This window comes from Mesocricetus auratus, unplaced genomic scaffold (assembly GCF_017639785.1).
Source record: "Mesocricetus auratus isolate SY011 unplaced genomic scaffold, BCM_Maur_2.0 Super-Scaffold_100030, whole genome shotgun sequence".
NCBI classification, from domain to species: domain Eukaryota; kingdom Metazoa; phylum Chordata; class Mammalia; order Rodentia; family Cricetidae; genus Mesocricetus; species Mesocricetus auratus.
In genome coordinates, this window is record NW_024429211.1 from 6,764,191 (window position 1) to 6,781,128 (window position 16,938).

Sequence of the window (16,938 nt, forward strand, 5' to 3'; positions counted from 1 at the left end):
GTCTAATGAAAACCTCAGTACCAGGCATGAGAAATCCCCTTTTAGAGCTGATGATCAGGGGAGTCCAGATTCAGCAGGTTGTATTTATATATTTATGTGTATGTATTCGTTTTATATATTATGCTTAAAATGTGAATGTTTCCTTTTCTTTTCCTTCTTTTTGTTTGCTTTTTGTTGCAAACATTGTTGTATTTGTTTCCTCCAGACGGTTTTTAATACTGTTCCGAACCCCTTGCCTAGAGAATGGTGCTGCCCACAGTGGGCTGGGTCTTCTTACATTAGCAGTTAAGACAATCCTGTATAGACATGCCCACAGACCAACATGACCAGAAAATTTATCATTAAGATTCTCTTCCCCATGACTGCCAGCCGTCACATTGACAGTCTACCCAACACAGTCTACCCTAACGGTCTAATGACAAACGACTGTCCCTTTTCTTGGCAGAACCAGGTTGCAACAGTTTCCCTTGCCCAACCATGTCATATTCACCATGCATCCAACACAACTGCCCAGTTGTTGTGTCCAAACTAAGGTAGCTTGACTTGCACCTTTTATTGGCTAGAAGTGTTCCCTGTTTTGAAGTATTTGCGTTCAGTCTAACAACTTCCCCGCATAGCAATTGTTCTGTTTTTGAGGTAAAAGTTTTCTTCCTCGATGCTCGCTCTGCCTCTTGGAAATTCAGTCTTTAGTTTCCTGCAGGGCATGCCAACTTTAAGCTTGAAAATGTTCAGTGTCCACCCATTTCCAGAATATAACAACAACAGCAACAATAATAATGATGATAACAACAACAACAACAGCAACAACAATAATAATAATAATAATAAGTCCTAGCACTCTGGAGTTCTACTTCCCCATCAGGGACCTGCTTATTTACATTGTATCCTCAGAAATGAAGTCTTATTTTTGACTTGTCAATGTCTGTATCTATTGCTACAGTAAAAAGACCACACACAAAAAAGAGGCCTTTGAAAAAAATAAAATAAAATGGCATAAGTGGTGGAGATAGTCCCATTTCATCCTCCTGAGCATCAATCATGGGTTTCTCCTGTGATTTCAGATTGTTCCTGTGGCTCACTCTAAGTTCATCTTCTCAGAGTTGCTGTGGAACATGGCTCTGACATCACACAACTTTCTTCTACTTCCTTCTTGTAATGGGATTGGAATTATTTTTTTTTGGAAATAGAGTCTCACCATGTATGCCTGGATGACTGGCCTAAAACTCACAGAGCTTTGTCTTCCTCTGCCTCCTGAGTGCTGGGACTAAAGGCATGAACCATCATGCTAGGCTTTTTTATTTTTACTTCACATATAGGAATTGTATATATTTTTGGATCACTGCATGACATTTCGCTACATGTGCGGACTGTGTATGGTGTTGAACAGTGTAACTAACTGCATTCTCCTCTTCAGACATTTCCCATTTCTTTGTTCTAGGAATGACACTGTTCTCTCTTGGCTATTTTGAAAGATTCCCTTGGTTGCCAGCCTCAGTTTTCACTCTGCGTTGTAAATTGTCTGAAGTTAACTGTTTCAACCACCTGAAGCTCAACTGAGTGTGCTCAGGTGGTCAGACTGTCCACCATGCTGCCTGGATGCTCAATATTATGGTTTCCAACTTCCACTGGAAGCGATGATCATTGCACTTAACTTTCCTGTCATTCCAGAGCTCAGTAAGATGGTGCCTGGCTCTGAGAACAGTAGGGGTCAGTAGAAACTCTGGGGGTCATCCACACGCATACACTTCTGAAGAATCCACACAGCACATACACTTCTGAAGAAGCTTAGCACAGCTTAAAGGAAGGTGTTTGACATCGGTCCAGAAGACTGCTCAGATTGCCGCTCTAACAAAAGAGGATAAATAGGTAGTAACTAAGTGGAGACACATAGGAACACAAAGTCGAAAGAGCAATTCCATTGGATTGTCACTCTTGGCTGCTCTAGGGCCTTGGGTTTCCACCTGGAAGTGGTTCCGGGCATCCACAAAAATGCAGCAGTTTTTCTTCTGGATCTCATGCCTTTGTTCTTTATGCCAAGCTGGACCCTGATGCATTCACAGTATCCAGTTCATTGCTTCAAGTGCAATGCCCGGCTATGTCGTCATGGACCCCCCCCCCCTTAGCTCTATTCCACCTCGGATCCTGTTTCTAAGGCAAGCCTGTATGTTCACTGGGCACACGTGAGCTTCAAACTGTGGCTAAATTCTAACACTAACGTATGCAAACCCCAAGCTTTATTTTCTCTTGTTCTTCTGTTTTCTCTGTGATCCTCTGCAGTGCTGGCTAAACTTTCTGGGCATTCCTACCCATCCCTACTACCACACATGTTCATGTGGCCGTGGAAATTGTCTGTACTTTGATCAGTTAAGATTTTCAGGTGTGAACCAACCAGCCATGCTTAACCCAGGCTTGTTTTGTGGTGGGTGCTCCAGGGCCTCTCGCTCAGTGCCTGTTACATTTACCAGACTGCTCTGAGAGTTGCTAAGCAAGGCACAGTGTTGAGTTTCACTAGGCGAAGGGTAATGTCTTAGGGTTTCATATTCTTGTGAAGAGATGCCATAAGCATGGCAACTCTTTTTTTAATTATTTTTTATTTAGGTTAGGAACAATCTTGTTTCACAGTCAATCCCAGCTGGGTGACTGGGTTACCTCACCCAGTATGGTTTCTTCTAGTGTCATCCATTTGCCTGAAAATTTCAAGATTCCATTGTTTTTTTCTGCTGAATAGTACTTCATTGTGTAAACGTACCACATTTTCTCTATCCACTCTTCAGCTGAGGGGCATCTAGGTTGCTTCCAGGTTCTGGCTATTACAAATAATGCTGCTATGAACATCATGGAACAGACATCCTTGTTGTATGAATGTGCATCTTTTGGGTATATGCCTAAAAGTGGAATTTCTAGGTCTTGTGGTAGACTGGTTCTCATTTTTCTGAGGAATCTCCATACTGATTTTTCAAAGTGGCTGTACAAGTCAGCACTCCCACAAGCAGTGGAGGAGTGTTCCCCTTTCTCCACATCCTCTCCAGCATAAACTGTCCTTGGTGTTTTTGATTTTAGCCATTCTGACAGGAATAAGATGGTATCTCAGAGTTGTTTTGATTTGCATTTCCCTGATGGCTAGGGATGTTGTGCACTTTCTCAAGTGTCTCTCAGCCATTTTATTCTCCTCTATTGAAAATTCTCAATTTAGTTCTGTACCCCATTTTTTGATCGAATCCTTGGTGTTTTGGAGACTTGCTTCTTGAGTTCTTTGTAAATTTTGGAGACCAGCCCTCTGTCAGATGTGGAGTTACTGAATATCTTTTCCCATTCTGTGGACTGCCTTTTTGTCTTGCTGACTGTGTTCTTTACCTTACAGAAGCTTCTCAGTTTCAGGAGGTCCCATTTATTAATTGTTGGCCTCACTGTGCCACTGGTGTTATGTTTAGGAATCAGTCTCCTGTACCAATTCCTTCAAGGGTACCTCCCACTTTCTCTTCTAACAGGTTCAGTGTGACTAGATTTATGTTGAGGTCTTTGATCCATTTGGACTTAAGTTTTGTGCATGGCGATAGACATGGATCTATCCACATTCTTCTACATGCCAGCATCCAGTTATGCCTGCACCATTTGCTGAAGAGGCTTTCTTGATTCCACTGTATATTTTTAGTTTCTTTGACAAAGATCAGATATTCATACATGTATGGATTAATATCAGGGTGTTCAATTTGATTCCATTGGGCTACCTGTCTATTTTTGTGCCAATACCAAGCTGTTTTCAGGACTACAGCTCTATAATAGAGCTTGAAGTCAGGGATGGAGATGTCTCCAGATGTTGTTTTGTTGAATAACGCTGTTTTGGCTATCCTGGGTCTTTTGTTTTTCCATGCAAAGTTGATTATTGTTCTTTAGAGGTCTGTGAAGATTTGTGCTGGGATTTTAATGGGGATTGGGTTAAATCTGTAAATTGCTTTTAGGAAGATTTCCATTTTTTTTTTTTTGGTTTTTACGAGACAGGGTTTCTCTGTATTGTTTTGGAGGCTATTGATCCAGCCCAGGCTCGAACTCACAGAGATCCCCCTGCCTCTGCCTCCCGAGTGCTGGGATTAAAGGCATGCGCCACCACCGCCCGGCAGGAAGATTGCCATTTTTATTATGTTGATTCTACCTATCAAAGAGCATTGGAGATCTTTTCACCTTCTGGTGTCTTCTTTAATTTGGCTTTCTTTAATAACTCAAAGTTCTTGCTATACAGGTCTTTCACTTGTTTGGTTAGCATTACCCCAAGGTGTTTTATATTGTTTGTGGTTTTATAAAGGGTGATGTTTCTCTGATTTCTTTCTCAGCCCTTTTATCATCTGTATATAGGAGGGCTACTGATTTTCTTGAGTTGATCTTGTAGTCTGCCACTTTGCTGAAGGTGTTAATCAGCTGTAAGAGTTCCCTGGTAGAATTCTTTGGGTCATTTATGTAAACTATCATATCATCTGCAAATAGTGAAAGTTTGACCTCTTCCTTTCCAATTTGTATCCCCTTGATCTATTTTTGTTGTCATATTGCTTTAGCTGGAACTTCAAGTACAATACTGAAGAGGTATGGAGAGAGTGGACAGCCTTCTCTTGTTCCTGATCTTAGAGGAATTGCGTTGAGTTTCTGTCCATTCAGTTTGATGTTGGCTATTGGTTTGCTGTATATAGCTTTTATTATGTTAAGGTAAGTTCCTGTTATCCCAGATGTCTCCAAGACCTTTATCATGAAGGGTGTTGGATTTTTTTAATTTTTATTTTCCAGTTTAAATTTAGATAAGAAACAAGGTTGCTTCACAAGTCAGTTCCAGGTCCCTCTCCCTTTCCCTCCCCTCCTCCCGTGCCCTCCCCCGCAACCCCCCCCCCGTTATCTCCTCATTCCCCCAGGGAGGGTGAGGCCCTCCATGGGGGTGTCCATAGTCTGTCAAGGGTGTTGGATTTTGTCAAAGTCTTTTTCAGCATCCAGTGAGATGATCATGTGATTTTTGTTTCTCAACTTGTTTATATGGTGAATTACATTGATGGATTTTCGTATGTTGAACCAACCCTGCATGCCTGGGATGAACCCTATTTGATCGTGGTGAATGATTGTTTTGATGTGTTCTTGGATTTGATTTGCCAGTATTTTATTGAGTATTTTTGCATCAATGTTCATTAGGGATATTGGTCTGAAGTTCTCTTTCTTTGTTGTGTTTTTGTGTGGCTTGGATATCAAGGTTATTGAAGCCTCATAGAAAGAGTTTGGCAAAGATCGTTCTGCTTCTATTGCATGGAATATTTTGAGAAGAATTGGTATAAGCTGTTCTTTGAATTTCGGGTAGAATTCTACACTGAGGCCATCTGGCCCTGGGCTTTTTTTTAGTTGGGAGACTTTTGATGACTGCTTCTATTTCCTTAGAGGTTATAGGTCCATTTAAATTGCTTATCTGTTCTTGATTTAATTTTGGCAAGTGATATCTATCCGGAAAATTGTCCATTTCCTTTATAAATGTTAATTTGCATGTTCACACTCTGTCATTTGGTAAGTTTGGACAAAGGTTTGTCTATCTTGTTGATTTTCTCAAAGAACCAACTCTTCTTTGCATTGACTTTTTTGAATTGTTTTCCTAGTCTCTGCTTTTGGTAGATGGGAACTGATTTCACAGGTTCCCAAGGAATGCTAGCTTTTATCTGGATATATGGACTGCCTTTTTGGGTTTAGGGGATTGCAGGTTATTTGTCTGTATGTCTGTTTGTTTGTTGCTTGGATCTCACACTGCAGTCTTTCGTTGATGATAAAAGAGGACAGCAGTCTCTTCTGTAGGTACTTTAAAGCAGAAATGAGGGTGTGGTGGTAGCTGGAAGGAGAGGGAATTTAGGCAATGGCAGGAGACATCTGCTGCTGCCTAGACAAGACCCCCTTCCCCCTCAGCACACACAGAGCTTCCAACAAAACAGGATTGTGCAGAAGTGCTTCCCCGGGAGCTAAATATGCAACTTCTGTGTATGAAAACGGTCCTACAGGCCAGGTAGTACAGGGGTTCAAGAGCCTAATGAATAGCCCACTTGGCTGGGAGAGCTGCTGCTAGCCCAGAAAGCTCCAAGCAGCTAGGTTTTTACTGGAAACAATGAAACCATGGTGTGGTAGCAAAGGCTGTTGCCTCAGAGCAGAGTTAAGCTACGTGCACAGCCAAAACAACTTCCAAATAATACATCTGCCTCCGTGAGTGAGCCTTGTGTCTGCTGTGTATAATGATGAGTCCGTGTTTCCCAAAAGAGCCTGAGGTGGTGGCTGCCTTTAACGTATCATCTCCACTTTCCGCAATGCTCTTAGGTGACAGCTGCAGCTTAACTTTTTTTTCCTTCTGCCAATCAGAAAAAAATGATCAGGCCGAGTTTCCAGTAGATGCCAAACATGTTTCATTTTCTTTTTAATACACGTGTAGTCTTGGTGTTATTTCCGGATGCTAGCAAATAGCATTGTCTTGCTCTCCTGGGGCCACAGACACACTGGGAAGAAAAATATGAAAACAAAATAAAACATTAGGTTTTGCATTGCAGTTCCCATTCAGCCCCTGGCCCTGAGATTTCAGCAGGGAGGAGGAGGGACAGAGTGTTGGTGATGCCCCACTAAGCTCATTGGCAGCTAGGCATCATGGATATAGGCACCGGGGTTTCTTCTGCTACACTGCAAATTTAATTAACTAAAGTATTGTTTTGAAGGGGAAGAGGAGGTAATTCAAAATGGCTGTGGATCTCAAAAAAAACTGTTGAAGTGTGTTTTATTTGATTACTGGAGCATGTATTATTTTCTTCTTTGGCTTATTTAAAAGACAAATGCTTGAATTTCCAAAGAGCCGTGTGAATATTTGCTCCCAGTGGAAAACTAAGGTTGCAGAATGTGAAGATACGTTAAGCAAACGAGAGGGCTTTTCCCCATCACGTCACATTATCCTGTCCCATCCTCGGCAAGCTGAGAATTGGATGTCCCAATCAGATGAGTTTAATATGTGACTGATGTATCCATTCTCTGCGTACTTGCACACGAACATTACCCTGAGATGGCCTCTTGGAGATCTGCTCTGGGTGGCTATTCGTTGCTCTCTATAATCACCAGTTAAATCAGCTTTGCTGAAGGCTCAATGCCAGGTGCAGTATACCCCTCTCCCAGGGATTTTCATTGGCATATTGCTTGGCAAAATTCCCTAGTGAAGTCACCCAAAGCTTGGGTGAGAGATCTTAAAGAACCCATTCTTTAATGGTCACAAGAATATTTAGGACAGCTACTTAACTCAAGTTAATTTTTTTTGCCACTCTGTTGATTTTGAGACATTTACCCATCTCTTTGTAATAATTGCGTTTGCCAGTTTTTCATTACCGCGGTTAAAAACATAAACAAATGAAAACCTTGAGACGAACAGTTTAAATGGAGAAAGGATGGTTTGGCTCATGCACTCAGAGGCTTCAGGCTGTGGTTACTGGCCCTGGTGCTTGGGTGGTTGCAGCTGAGAGTGCAGTATGGTGAGCATCCAAGTACTGCAAACACAGCCAAGAGGCACAGAGAGAAAGCAGAGAGGCCCAGGGACCCCGCAGTTCCTTCAGAGGCATGTTTCCAGTGACCCAGATTTCTTCCTTGATCTCACCTCTTGCAGGTTCCACTATCTCTCTAGGACTCAGGTGACCAACACTTTAGCACATGGCCTTTGGGCAACATTTAGGTTCGATTCGTATGGCAAGTTTGTTTGAATTTTTTTCCAGCTCTATCATTATTCTCCTAGTGCAGTGGTCCTCAACCTTCCTAATGCTGTGTCCCTTTAATGCAGTTTCTCGTGCTATGGTGTCCCCCAACTGTTGGAACACGGTTAAAAATATGATACATATTGAACCGGGAGAGGCTCCTGGAAAAAAATTCAGAGGGCCTATTACCTCAGGTGCGTTTTGTTCCCTGGATCGTTCTTGGATATGAGTTTGTGCCCTCTGGGATAAGTATTTGCATTCCATTTACAAGACTTGTCCTCTTGTTGGATGTCAGAGCATAACTATAGAATCCATAACTATAGAATGCTGTCCTGGGTGTAGCCTGAATCTGCATATGGCCTTCTCCTGCTTTCATGGTTTTCCAGATATGATCTGTAGTACGTGCAATTGTGTCGGTCTGTCCTGAGAACATTCTGGGAAAGGTCTCTTCTGCCAGTGTTTAGTATGTGCTCACTGGTGTTTATTGACATGTTTTGTTCTTAACTCAAGCAACCTCTTTTTTTTGGATCATTGCTTTCTTTGCTATGCTTTTGTGTAAAAGTACATTGAAACTGAAGTAAGATTGTTTATAGCATTAGACTGCACCATTCTTTCAGATATTCAAGTCCCAGCTCTCACAGACAGATGTTGACACCCAATTACGAAGTTATTTCCATTGATACCTCATAACTTTTTTGTTGCTGTTAAGAATTGTAAATACTTAATATGCATGATATCTGATGTGGGACCACTGTGAGAGTGTCCTTCGACCCACAAAGGGGTCTCAACCCACAGGCTGAGAACCGTGGATGCTACAGTTGATGAAGATGCCTCGTCTAATCCTGGTGGCAGGAAATACACTTTCTCCTTTCCTCGTCATGCTGGCCTGAGTTCTTTCCTTGAATTGGCAGGGCCAGCGAGAGCAATTTGTGACTTCTAAGTTTTTCTCTATTATTTTACTCTTTTGTGTTATTAAGTTCTGCCTTACACTTACTGTTTCCTTGCTCTAAGTTTGTTTTGTTCTTCTATTTTGGGTTTGGTGATGAGACTGTTTATTTGAGGCATTTCATCTTCTCTGAGATAAAGTGCTCAGTTCAGCCGTCTCCCGGCACTCCTTTGGCTGCACAGTATATACTTTGATGTGTTTTGTTTCCTCCCTGTCCTTTCAGGACTGGTGGCAGACCTCAGTGGCAGGTGCCAGGCCCCATATTTAGCTCCCTTTACCACCGTTTGAAGGATCCCATCGCACCCTTATTCAGAAGTACATTATTTAATTTCCCTGTGGGTGGAGAATTTTTTCCCTGTTGACTCTCTCTCTCTCTCTTTTTTAACCTCTTTTAATTTCATTGTGGTCAAAGAACAAATTTGGTTGTTTCAACTTACTTTAAAAATTTGTGGTGTAGCTTTATTTTACAGCATGACTGTGTTTTGGTGAATATTTCATGGGTGTCAAACACAACGCATAGTCTCCTTGAGCGGTTTCTCCATCCTTCATTTGCATGCTCTTGTTGGACTGAGTTGGTCAGTTTGTCTGTGGCCTTGGCTGTCTACATAAGAGTTGGGTCAGTTGCTACGGTACACTAAGTTCATATCTACAGTGTGGACATGTACACTTCTGCTTCAAGGTTGCTAGTTCAGGGTCACGCATTTGATGTTCTGTTATTTTGGGGACATGCTTATTTGAGGTGATCGCTTTCCTCCTGGAATGTGTATCTGATTGTCATTTAATTTTCCATTGTATCACTGGTAATTTTTTTTATCTAAAATCTGGTTAATAAGATAGTAATACAGAAACTATACAGTCCTAAAGCCAATATTCTCATGGCACGTTTCCAAAGACTTAATTTTGATCTGCGTATGCTGTTGAATTTGAAGTGAGTTCTTGTTAAAAAAAAATACAAAATACAGTTAGGTCACCTGAATCCCATCGCATAGGAGGTTGAAGCAGAGGGACTCTGTGAGGTTGAGACCAGTCTGGTAGATGTAGTGAATTCCAGGAGAGCAAGTCCTACATATTGAGACCCTCTCTCAAAAAAGGAGGAGGAGGAGCAGGAGGAGGAGGAGGAGGAGGAGGAGGAGGAGGAGGAAAGAAAGGAGCGAGTTGGGTAAGTTTCTCTTAAATGAATGTGTGTTCCGGGATTTGCCTTGACCATTTCCGATGAAGGCAATCGCTGGTGTGTCAGCACCTCCCATTTCTGCATCTCAATCTTCAATTCTATCTACTCGTTTTCACCCAGGTTGCTTGACCATTTTTATGATTCCATATTGAATTACTTGCGGTGCCTCTAAATGTTCTTTTCTTGGTTTCCGTCTCAGTTACCGTCGATGAAAAACAGTTAGCTTCTAGCCGTCCCTGTGTCTTTCCACGCGGAACAAATAGTACAAACCTCACTTCTGTGCAGTTGGCTGCGCTCGCCTTCGGCTCTGAGTGTAATTGTCTCCGGTATTTTCTACGTGTGCATTAAGCATCACACCAGGTAGTATTATGACTTAGACTGCAAGTTTCGCTTGCAAAGCTCATTAGAGGATGGAGTATCCGCTGCCTTGTACCTTAACGTGTGCACGCTCGCATGCTCTTCGTGGTTCTCTGAAATTCTAAGCCACCTTTCATTATTGTTTCCTTCCTGTCAAATCTCAGCAGTAATCCATGAGGGACATTTTTTTTCCTTGTCTGGAAATGATTTTATTTTTCCTTTGATTCTGGTGGTATCATCATGGATGTCTTGTCTTTCAGCTCTTGACCTGGCCTCTGCAGGTTCCTTTCTGCTTTCTGTATTCATAGTAAGATGAGCAGTACCCTGCCTTTTGCCCCATGAGTTCAGCTATTATGGGACATTATTTCTCACAGATTCTTTTATGAAGGGTTTTTTTTTGACTATTGAATCCTATCCCTGTCCATGATTACACAGTCAATGCTCCAAGTCCCCACTGGATGCCATCAGGAGCACTCATTATGGGTCATCCCATTCCAATAGGTACAAGCTTGGTCTCAGTTTGAGGGGCAGATTAAAAGGTTACATCTTCATGTTGCTCAAGTTGCGCATAAATTCACTCTGAGGATTAAGGGCTTTTGCTTCTTAAATGCACACCAAATTTCCTCTCCATCTCTCTCTCTTTTTTTTTTTTAAAGAAAATGAGATAAAAGAGGCTAGCATTTGCATTAGTTACCTACACTCTTGCTGTGAGAAAACATCCTGACAAAGTCGATTTCAGGGAGAAAGAGTTTATTTGGCTTACAGTTTGAGTTCAGCTCACTTTCTCCATTTTGTGCAATTCAGGACTCAAGTCCAGGGATGGTAATGCCTCCTTTCATGGTGAATCAATCTTTCCAACTCAAGTAATTTAAAGAAGATAATCCTTCATAGGCATGCTTATGTGAATGGAAGACTTGTGTGCTGCTTCAAACCCCTGGGGTTAGCTCCCTGCTCCGGTCCTGAAAACGTGTGGACGTTGCTTCTTTCATCCAGGAAGCGACAGGGAAGTTGTTCTCATAAATGTCTTTGCAAATACTCAGTGCCTACGGAGGAGCCGTGGTGTCTGAGTGTTGTTTCCCTCCAGTGTTCCTGGTCTCAGCTGGGTGAGCTTCGGGGGTGACTCTCATAGCACAAAGCTCAGCCCTAGGCTTGGGGCACCCAGGAGGAAATAGTCAGATTCTGCGCAGATTTCCACACAAGAACGATTAGCGATAAATAAGGCAAAAATCATTGTAACAAAGCAAGCACAGAGTAAGACTTTTACTTTTGTCCTGTGATGAGGAAAGCCATCATATTACTGTGGTCACGGTTGACTTTCATTTGAAATGAATTTACCTCTTGCAGCAACAGGAAAGGAGTTGTTGAGAGCACATTCCAATGCTAGAGTTAACTTTGTTCCCACACAGTGGGCCTGGTGTCGGAGACAAGTATTCCCAGAGAGGGTGAGGGCTCCAGCACCGAGGGAAAGATGAGCCGCTTCCGGATTTTGACTGCTTTAGTATTTGTTCTTCTCTTCCGTTTTCCCTTCTTTTCTCCCCACCCCTCACCCCGCTGTTCTGGTTTAGTGTTTTTGCCTCCTTCCAACAAAACCGAAATAAGTGGGATGACCATTTCCCAGCTTTCCGTGGTTGCGAATACAGAGCTCTGGCTGCAGGTCCAGCTGGGGTTTGTTGGCTGACACAGCTATGGAGGTAACTGCAGCTGCCACTGGAGAAGGTATGGGCGCCACTTGCATCACATGGCGTCTGCCTGTAGAAGAGAGGGTTTCGTAAGACAGCCTCATACCAGCCCTGTCTTAAAATACGGGCTTTCCTTGAGGAATTACGTGTTGACTAAAAATGACAGAGTCGGCTGGGTGTTAGTGGCGCACGACTTTAACCCCAGCACTTGGGAGGCAGAGGCAGGCAGATCTCTGAGTTCCAGGCCAACATGGTCTACAGAGTGAATTCCAGGACAGCTTCCAAAACAATACAGTGAAATCCTGTCTCAAAAAAACCTAAAAACCAAAAAAAAAAAAAAAAAGACAGAGTCTTATGCAGAATTCTGTTATGGGACTATGCATCAAGAATACATGTGAATACATATGTCAGTGCTTGTATGGTTGCCCGAGGCATACCTCTGAGTTACAGCAGAGACCAATTTCCTGCGTGGACTCCATTAGGGTTTGCGGGTGCAGGCATCACTCCACCTGTGAGGTGACGCTGCCTTTGCCCCTGCGTGAGTGATGGTGTGGCGGATCCCACACAGCTTGACTCTGGCTTGGAGCTGCACAGGTAACTCAGTGGTGGAGTATCTGCTGAGCATGTGTAAGGCCCCGGATTTTATCTCAAGCAACACACAAACACACTCAGAGACACGCACACAGACATACACACAGACATACACTCAGAGACACACATACACATACACAGACATACACACATACAGATACAGACACACAGGCATACACACACACACAGACATGTACATACACACATACACACAGACATACACACACACATACACTCAGAGACACACACACATGTACAGACACACAGGTATACACCCACACACACACCCACACACACACACACACACACACACACACATACAGAGTTGACCTTGGGATGGACTAGAGCACTCTCCATGGTGTTTTTATCAACACTGTCCACAAAGATGTTTAAGTCCTCAGATTTACTTCATTTTAAATTGTTCATTGAACTGATTACGTTGCCTTCCCCTTCAGCCGCCTCTAGCTTTGTGGTTCATCCATAGTTTATGAAATATGGACCTCGGTGACACCCACATTCCACAGAGAGACGCAGCCTCCTCCATGCATCTCCTCTGGAATAAAACCCATCAATCCAAACAAATATGGACCGGAGGAAACAAATAGGGCAGAAACTGTTGTTTTTAGCTTTCATTTGCTATTTGGCTAACTGCATCTGCTCTGCTTTCCAAAGACGCGTCTAAAAATACATGCTCTTGGCTGACCTGTTGTTCCCTGGATGGTCATGGTCGCCGTCTCCCCTGGAGAGGCAGCTGCAGGGTACAGCTACTGTGCCAGGGGAGACCATCGTAGTGGAGCTGAGCACGGAGGACAATGCCTGAGAGCTAAGTTTGAATTAACAGAAGCCGGTATTGGAGTACAGGGTTGAGCACCTTAGTGTGTGCATGATGAGGGAAAAGAGAAAGACTTTTGTAGTGTGTGGTTGGGGGGGGGACACAAAAGAGGGTGCCCTAGGAAATGGTTAGACATGAAGAAATGAAGGGAGGAAGCTGGGAGAAGTGTGGAAAAATCTATAGATAGGCCTTTGCCTTTTGCTCTGTTGGTGGCATGGAACCTTGGATGAGGTTGCTTCTCAGACACAGAGGTTGCCGCTGAAGTCTAGACTCTTAGTCTCTTTCGAAACAAAACAGAAGTCTGTGGTGCTTAAACCCAGGGGATTGGAAGGAAAATGTGTTTTGTCTTAAGCTAAGGTCAAATCTAGAGGAAACAAATCAATGTCATCCTGCGCAGCACGCGCTCCCAGAGCCTGGAGAGAAAAGAGTGATTACAGAGGCAGAAGTGTCTGGGGGACCTTTGGGATACAGAGCATGGTGACAGTGACCCCAAGGGAATCAGGAGCCTTGGCATGCTGTGTGTGCTGCAGCTTAGTCATCAGGCCGTGGGCATCAGGTCCTGACACCAGTCCCTGCTTCTCAATCGGTTACCTCCTGCTAAGTAGCATAAAATCAGATTAATATTCTGGCTTTGAGCCGAGCGGTGGTGGCACACGCCTTTAATCCCAGTACTAGGGAGGCAGAGGCAGGCGAATCTCTGTGAGTTCAAGGCCAGGCTGGACCGACAGCCTCCAAAACAATACAGAGAAAACCTGTCTCGTAAAAACCAAAAAACAAAACAAAAAAACAAAAACAAAAAAACAAATATTCTGGCTTTGTTTACAGTCCACTGACTGTTTGGGGGAAGACTTAAAGAGAGCTTAAATTACAGGATGAGTTCCAATTCTAACGGTTTATTGGTTAGGATCCTCTAGGTTAACAGAGCAGATAGAATCAGCATGTATTGAAAAGCAATTTATGAGACTGGCTTACATGCAATGGTCTGAGTAGTCCAGTGATACCTGTTTAATCCAAAGACACCGTGCATCCTGTGGCTGTTCAGTTTGTGCTTCACCAGTGTCAATCTGTTACTGAAGGCCTGAAGATTCCTGAAGAGTTGGTGGCCTGTGGTCCACATTAGAAGCCTGATGTAACTGGCTTCTGGTATCAGGGAAGACTGCAGCAGTAGCAGAAGAAGCAGCAGCAACAGCATCAGAAGCAGAAACAGGAGCAGCAGCGGGGAGGAGGAGGAGGAAGAGGAGGAGGAGGAGAAGGAGGAGGAGAAGAAGGAGGAGGAGGAGAAGAAGAAGGAGGAGGAGAAGAAGAAGACGAAGAAGAAGAAGAAGAAGAAGAAGAAGAAGAAGAAGAAGAAGAAGAAGAAGAAGAAGAAGAAGAAGAAGAAGAAGAAGAAGAAGAAGAAGGCATACAGAGATACAGGACTGCAGCTGTATGTGATCTGAGTAAGAACTCTCTGCAGAGGAGGTGGCTAGACCTTCCAGATAACGAAAGGGAGGATGCTTATGGTGGAGAGCAGTTGGTCACCCATGAGCCGAGGTTTCCTGATTTCTCTGAAGTGGAAAGTGAGCACAGATACAATTTAAAGACCAAAAATTGGCTGCTGTGTACACCCCTCCCCCCATGCACACACCTTGCACACCTGAGATGCTGGGAACGGAACCAAGGGCCCCATGCATGTGGGCAAGCACCAAACAGTTCCTGGTAAGGTAGATGAGGGCTCTGATGATCCAGGAAGGGTGTTCTGATGACCTTCTACAGACAAGGAAGAAAGCAGAGCCTGGGCAAAAAGCCCATTGCTCTTTCCAAGGGGGCTTTCTTGTGGAGTTCACATGGAGGGATAGCTTTACTGCTCTCACTCCTGACACTTGTAACAGGCCGTGTTATTGCCTTACTTGCTTCTTTGATTTTTACTAAATTTTTTCTGGACCATCACATTGTTCAGTGTGATCTCACGGACTGGGAGGCGCTCCTTATACATCACTAATATCTTTTAAGACCAGTACAAGACTCTTAGTCCTTAACTTTGCCTAGCAGTTTCGTACAAAACAAGAGGAACAGATTTCAGCAAAATTACTTTTCCAAAGATCTTATACTAGGTGCCTTTTACTACAACCTCAATCTTATATCATTTCATTGTCTTCAATTCTGTCTGCCACTTTTAAGAGCCCATTCTGGCTTGCTGCTGGTCACTAGGAAATGCAGAGTTGATTTCTTACTGTCAGCCTAAGAGTAGAATTCAGTTTCAGCCAAGATAGAATTTCCATGTTCCATTTATTACAAGGAGAGTCTATCACTGGCTACTTAGTGGATGAAATGCAGCAGTATTTCAGTTCTTAAAATCAGATTTTGGTATTGTTAAGGTGTATGTTTGAGTCTCAGCCTATAACAATCTGAGGCAATTTGCAGAAACTATAGATGTATATTCTAACTCTATTTTCTTGGAATATTTGATAGCTTGAGTCTGTGTAGTAGGTTGACAGTAGGCAAATCGGCAAATCAGAGGAGAAAATCCAGAACTTAGTATAATATTAGAATCAAGAGAGGGAAAGATAGCTGCTCCCTCTCTAGAGCTCACAGAGATGGGATAGCTGGAATTCTGGGACCCAGTTTGGGAAAGGATGTGTGCAGCACTTTGTGTCTTGGGCACAGGTGACACCTTCTACAAAACAAGACCTGCAGTCCACAGTCATTCCTGCTAGATTCCTGTCAATCTGTCAGATTTCTTAGTGTCTTCTTCCTTAAATGACCTCCTTGTTTAGTGTGGTGGTTTGAAAGAAAATGGCCCCCAAAAGGAGTGGCACTAATAGGAGGTGTGGCCTTGTTGGAGGAAGTGAGTCATTGTGTGGGTGGGCTCTGAGGTCTCTCTTTCCCAAGCTTCCTTCGATGTGACAGTCAGTCTGACTTCGTGTTATTTGCAAGATGTAGCCTCTCTCAATTCCAGCACCACATCTGCCTGGCTGCTGCCATGCTCCCCTCCGTGATCACAATGTACTGAGCCTTTGGAACTGTAGGACAACCACAGTACCCATACCAAGTATACACACGGACTTTGGACTCCCATAGAACAATGTGAGGTGCACTCTCACCCTGAACTCTTGGGGAAGGGTCTAGGCCCTGCCCTATATGAAATGACAGAGTATGCACACCCCCATGGAGGGCCTCACCCTCCCTGGGGGAATGAGGGGATAACGGGGGGGGGGGGGGATGGGGGGAGGGCACAGGAGGAGGGGAGGGAAAAGGAGAGGGACCTGGAACTGACTTGTGAAGCAACCTTGTTTCTTATCTAAATTAAAAAAAAAGAATAAAAAAATCACTATTGATTAAAAAAAATTTATTTCTATGAGGTGCATTGATCATGGTGTCTATTCAAAGCAATAAAAGCCTGAACTAAGACAAAAGTTGGTACCAGTTACTGGGGTATCTCTGTGATCGGCCTGACCCATCTTTTTGTTTTGGAGTAATACAGGCTTTAGTACTTTGGGTCAGGAAAACTGTGGGATGCTTTAAGGACTGTTTAATGGGGGCATACTGGTAGGGGTATGGAAGACAACGGTGCCGATAATGATTAGAAATGTCCATAGCTGGGGACACCAAGAGGTGTCAGAGAAGAATTTTAGAGTGTCGCCTAGAAGTCATTCTTG

General features: G+C 43.4%; 2 protein-coding genes across 3 annotated transcripts in view; both read left to right on the top strand.

Annotated features, from left to right (window-relative positions):
* Nucleotides 1–16,938, top strand: part of Gabrg3 (gamma-aminobutyric acid type A receptor subunit gamma3) — a 580,888-nt gene that overhangs the window by 183,837 nt on the left and 380,113 nt on the right. The gene's annotated exons all lie outside the window — the stretch shown is intronic.
* The window catches only part of LOC121134748 (nucleolar RNA helicase 2-like), a 110,185-nt gene that overhangs the window by 89,415 nt on the left and 3,832 nt on the right, over nucleotides 1–16,938 (top strand). The gene's annotated exons all lie outside the window — the stretch shown is intronic.